At 43.0% G+C, this 6000-nt stretch overlaps 1 protein-coding gene across 1 annotated transcript in view; it reads right to left on the reverse strand.

Annotated features, from left to right (window-relative positions):
• Positions 1 to 2877, reverse strand: part of RAD50 (RAD50 double strand break repair protein) — a 134271-nt gene extending 131394 nt beyond the window's left edge. The window contains exon 1 of the mRNA XM_069591487.1: positions 2504 to 2877. The gene's annotated coding sequence lies outside the window, so the exon portion shown is untranslated. The remainder of the gene's footprint in view (positions 1 to 2503) is intronic.
• Between the last annotated feature and the right edge of the window lie 3123 nt (positions 2878 to 6000).

The following is a 6000-nucleotide window of genomic DNA, read 5'->3' on the forward strand; positions in this document are numbered from 1 at the left end:
CTTTCACTTTCACTTTAGTGATGCTGCTGTTAATGTCCAGTGGGAGGCACCAGAGTGAAAGATCACGCTAAGTTTTGGAGGGACACAGAGGAATCTTCCCAGAGAACACCTCAACACAATGCATTTAAAACCAAAGCCCCCTGTCTGTCATCCATCCCCATCCCCTCAAATCTGCTGCTGCTGCTCTTCCTTGTCCTTCTTCATCCTCTTCCTTCGAGGTTCCCTACTTGGCTAACATAATCATGACTACCTTCCTATTTAACTTACATGCAGAGTACATCATGAGAAATGCTGGGCTGGAGGAAGCATAAGCTGGAATCAAGATTGCTGGGAGAAATATCAATAACCTCAGATATGCAGATGACATCACCCTTATGGCAGAAAGTGAAGAGGAACTAAAAAGCTTCTTGATGAAAGTGAAAGAGGAAAGTGAAAAAGTTGGCTTAAAGCTCAACGTTCAGAAAACTAAGATCATGGCATCTGGTCCCATCACTTCATGGCAAATAGATGGAGAAACAGTGGAAACAGTGTCAGACTTTATTTTTTGGGGGGCTCCAAAATCACTGCAGATGGTGACTGCAGTGATTTTAAAGACACTTACTCTTTGGAAGGAAAGTTAAGACCAACCTAGACAGCATATTAAAAAGCAGAGACATTACTTTGTGACAAAGGTCTGTCTAGTCAAGGCTATGGTTTTTCCAGTGGTCATGTACAGATGTGAGAGTTGGATGGTGAAGAAAGCTGAGTGCCAAAGAATTGATGCTTTTGAACTGTGGTGTTGGAGAAGACTCTTGAGAGTCCCTTGGACTGCAAGGAGATCCAACCAGTCCATTCTGAAGGAGATCAACCCTGGGATTTCTTTGGAAGGACTGATGTTAAAGCTGAAACTCCAATACTTTGGTCACCTCATGGGAAGAGTTGACTCATTGGAAAAGACCCTGATGCTGGGAGGGATTGAGGGCAGGAGGAGAAGGGGATAACAGAGGATGAGATGGCTGGATGGCATCACCGACTCAATGGACATGAGTTTGGGTGAACTCCGGGAGTTGGTGATGGACAGGGAGGCCTGGTGTGCTGCAGTCCATGGGGTCTCAAAGAGTTGGATACGACTGAGTGACTGAACTGAACTGAACCTTCCTATCACCCTTCTGGAAGACTCCCTAACTTTAAACCTCTGTGCCCTTCCATCAGCCATTCAGCCTCTGGAATGTCTCTCTGATTCCCCCTCTCCATCGGTGTCTCAGTTGAGGCCCTCACCTGTCACCTAGACTCAGCCATCACCAGCCACCTACTTCAGGCTCTCCCCACACCTGCCAAGTCAGGGCTGTTGATAAAATACACTCATGTCCACATGTCACTTCTGCAAACAAAACCCTCTGGCTCTCAAGTCCATTTTCTTTACAGGTCATACTGTTGAACCCTCCAAGTTCTACCATTCAGAAACACAGGCATCTCTCATTAAACATTGCTTGAAAGAAAATGCTAAATAGGAGCCTCATTACCATCATTTTAAATGTGAAAACTTTTTGTGCATTACGTCTTAATCCAAAATCCTCAACTAATTTTCCAAAACATAAAACACAGTAAAATGCCTGTGTATAACCAACAAGCTGACATATTAGGCTGTAAAATATTTTAAGGTTTATATTTCTGTATTTGTTTAATAAATTGTGGTGAAATAAGAATGTAAAATATTTAAAACTGTACTTCCTGATCATGAAACCATTACTATGGCTTCTTTATCCTAATAACGTGCTACATGTCCACTTAGTTGACATTCTGAGCCATTCCAGTTGTATTCTGTGACCTTCGATATGCTACCAATTATATTGGGAATAAACCTAAAGGTTTTCTCTGTTGAGCTCCCTGCCTCATCACTCTGCTTAAAAATGCATCAGGGTTGGGGGACATATACCTAGTATTGTATTTCGAAAGGCATATGTGTTCTATGAATAAATGTTCTATGTGGAAAACTGGGAAGAAGTTCTGTAGGGAATGCAAGCTCTTCCTAGCATATCCAGGAATTTTTTCATCTCTGTGCCTTTACCCACCGTGTCTCAGTACGTCTGTCTTTTCCCACACAGGGAACTTGCAATGATCCTTTGGATGGTTTCATCCATCCCTCCATCTCTGCTCTCACAGCCAGGCTCCAATACTAGCTAATTACACTAATTAGTTACACTAACATCGTTGATTCTCTCTCTGCCTAGCCCAGCAGTATTAGATGCCCTGCATTACTTTGGGCATTCCTCTATCAGAGACCTTATTTTTATTTTATTATTTTGGCTGCACCTCTACAGAACAGCTTGTTGGATTTTGGCTCCCTGACCAGCAATGGGATCTGGGCCCTCAGCAATGAAAGTGCAGTCTTAACCCCTGGGTTGCCAGAGAATTCCCATTTTAGAGCTCTTGTTTTTATATTGTAGTCTTTCAGATCTATCTTATACAACTCTGAATGCGCATCAGTCAGAATCATCTAGAGGATTCTAAAGTAATAAATTACCTCTGAATCCCAGCGGAGGGACACGAGGGGAGTTTCTTTCTTAATCGCACTGGGGGTGTCAACCGGACAGCCCTGCACAGCAGCTGTCCTCCACTGGTTGGCTCAGTGTTCCAGATGCTTCCATCTCAGGGTGCTGCCATAGCAACAGCTGCTGGCTGTCCAATGGTTAACCACTGCAAGGGGCATGGGTTTGATCTTTGTTCAGGGAACTAAGATCCTGCATGTTGCATGGTTTCACCAAAAAACAAACAAACAAAACAATTGCTTTTTCCATTATCGTTGGAGAATTACACCTCAGTTCTAAAAATCATACCAACACATGGAAGCAGGAAGACACACAGCAAGTCTCAGCAAGTATGTCTGCCCATCACATCCTGCAGAAGCATTGAAAGGAGAAAGAATACCTTAGTACAGAGAAAGGGCAAAGGAGAGGGAAGCTGATATGCTGGGCTCCCTTTTCTCTCCCATACCCCATGAGTCAAGGTTTACTCCACCAGAGCTTACCTCCCTGTACTTTCAAGTCATATCATCTGGCCATCGGCAACCACATGAGAGCCCAGACCTCATTTCACAGTGTGACATTCCATCTACACCTGCAAGAGAGGGCATACAAACATGTGTCCTATTCCAGGCAGGAATTCCCAAAACTGATGCCAGAAGGCAAAGGAACCCAGAAGGGTTCTATAACCAATAAAGAAATCTGATCAATCATCTAAAATCTTCCCACAAAGAATACACGAAGGCCAGAGAGTTCTATTGGTAAGTCTCCACAAATTTCCAAGTCAACATGTAATTCCAAACATACATAAACTTTTACAGAAAATAAAATGGAATACTTTACAGTTCATTTTATGATACTAATACATATTATAGTAAAATCCGAGGGGGATTGTATAAGAATAGAAAATTATGATCCTAAACTCAGGAACATAGATGCAAAAACTGTAAACAAATGTTATCAATTCATGTCCAGTTCATATAAAAATATATTGTGTAATAAACTAAGTTGAATTTATTTCAAGAATTCAAGATTAAATAGATTAAAAATCCATTAATATGGTTTACCACGTTATCCAAAGAGATAAACTGCATTATATTGATGAAATAAAATAATTACTGAAATTTAAAATCCATTTATTGTAACTACTTTCAGCAGGGTTGAAATAGAAAGGAGTGTCTTTCAGCTGATAAGCTTACAGCAAATACCACACTCAATGGTGATGACTAAAAGTATTTCTTAGAAAGCGTGGACCATGCAAGAAACCCTGCAGGACCACTGAAGGTATATGTGAACTGTACAGTCAGCAGGAAGCACCGTTTACATCACAGACATTTGAATATGAATCATGAGGGTTTCCTAGTCTCTAGGAAAGACTGTATGGCCAGTACATCACGTCGTCATCTTCCTTCACATCTTTCTTCCCTCACATCCCCGTTCTCCTCAGTATCACCAGCCTAGGCTTATAACTGCCAAACAAAGCGTCAGCTCTCCAATCCTTGCCTCACGTTCTGCTTTCTGAGGAGAACTGGGCTATGGTAATCGGTATCAGGTGTAATGAATCCTTGGGATGGAATTTCGGAGCTGGATCACTCACCTCTGTAAAATAATAGGAACCTTTTTGCTGAGAATAAGTGGACTGGCAATAACTTCTGATGTGTAGCAGTTTGGGAATGTCTTAAGCTTTAAACTCTGGCTAATTTCGGTGAAGGGAAGATGGAGAACAAGGCAATGGCAGTTAAAGTGGCTGGGAACGTATGGGAACCGTGTTGTTGATAATTACCAGGATTGCAGAGTACTCTCCTGACCTTACCAAAAGAGAATGAATGATAGGCTTGGGACAACCCAATTCCACTTTAAGATATGCTCCAATTGCTAGAATATTCTATGGCAAATTTAAAGGAGGCCCTTATCTCCTACAGTCTCAGGGCAGACTGAGCTGAAAATTAGGCTCAGGGTCCGATTACTTGAAGGTCTTTGTAGAGCTTCAAGGGAGAACAGTTGTGTACCTTTGGCATTCTTCCATAGGGGCTTCTTCTTCTTCTTCTTCTTGGGGCTCTTATGAGGGAAAGAGTGAGACCATGAGAACTGGCATAGGAAATTTTGGGTGAGAAAACCTGAGACACTTGAAGATCCCAGTTTTTCTGAGGTTTCCTTAATTGGTGTAAGCAGCCCTTTCCCCCTTACCAGAGTAGAGTAGCGTCTCCTTGCTTGGAGACAGAATAATCATTTTTCCTGAAAAGTGAGCTTTACATGGTGACATTTGTTCTCCTTGTAACCCTCCCTCAACAACCCTCACTGCCTCCAGGCCAGTAATCAGAGTCAGATCTCAGATAGCCTGTATAATTTAGGGCCCAATTAGAAGACAGAAACTGTACTGGTTACTTTAATAGAATTGAATATTAATAACCGTTAAGCAGGCATTTTAAAATAGGAAGCACAAAAAGGGAACAATAAGGTATGTCATGAAGCTAACAACTGTTGGAAGCAGCTCTCACCCCTATGGCTGGGAATCAAATGGAAGGAGTAGTAATATTAAAATCTAGAATCTTGGAGGGCCTGAAACTCAGGCCCCTGGAGGAGGGGCACTGCCCTACTGACGGTAGTGTTTCTGAGCCAGGGGAGAAAATGGGTCTGGGATCCAGCCCTCTGAGAGGGTGCCGGGTGGCTGGTGCTGGGATCCCAAAGGGAAACAAGTTTGTGCCGAGTTTGGTTCTATGAATGTTGGAAAACCTGCCAAGTGTAATCACTTGCTGCTCTCAGAACAAACTGCTACAGCCAGGGTTAACCTTAGGGTTAGGAATACGAATATCAAAGATGAGAGTAGGAAACAAAAATAAGGACTAGGAAACAAACAGGAAGAAGTGAGTGCCTTCTTCCTCCAGCTTCCTCGTCTAGCACCCGCTATTGACAGATTCTAACAAAGAAACAGCTGGCAAAGGAGAAGTTGGTTTGCAGAACCCAGTCCTAGAAGAGTATAGAAGGCAGGTGTGGAGCTGAAAGGCAATAGCTTCAAAACTGACATTCAGTCTTGGCAGGAAAGCAACAGGCCTGCAGGAGCTCACTAATATGCGCTGTCCATATCCAGAGCACAGCGGACCTGAGGCTATTAGTCTAGAGGAACACAGAGTTGAGTAGGGCTGAGTTCATTAACATGCGGGCTACTCACTGTGGCTCAGAATTTAATGTTTTGGCAAGAACTCTTGGAGCCAATCCTGACAGTTTGCTGGAATGCTGCTTTGAAACCTGACCTCGATGATGGCCTATGAAATAGTGATGCCAGAACTTCCTTTCTGTAGTGTTGAAGCTCTATATTCCCTAAATTCTCGGGCCTAGAGAGCACAGGGGACGCTCCTTCACTAACACAGCAACAGTAACTTCACTAACACTAGTGAGGAGAAACAGGCATCATGACACAGCTTGGTAGAGGATGTTCTCTGTAAGCTGGGTGGAAGGTGGAGGATGCCGCCATTGACATGAGTTCCTGATATCAGTGGGC

This window comes from Ovis canadensis, chromosome 5 (assembly GCF_042477335.2).
Source record: "Ovis canadensis isolate MfBH-ARS-UI-01 breed Bighorn chromosome 5, ARS-UI_OviCan_v2, whole genome shotgun sequence".
NCBI classification, from domain to species: Eukaryota; Metazoa; Chordata; class Mammalia; order Artiodactyla; family Bovidae; genus Ovis; species Ovis canadensis.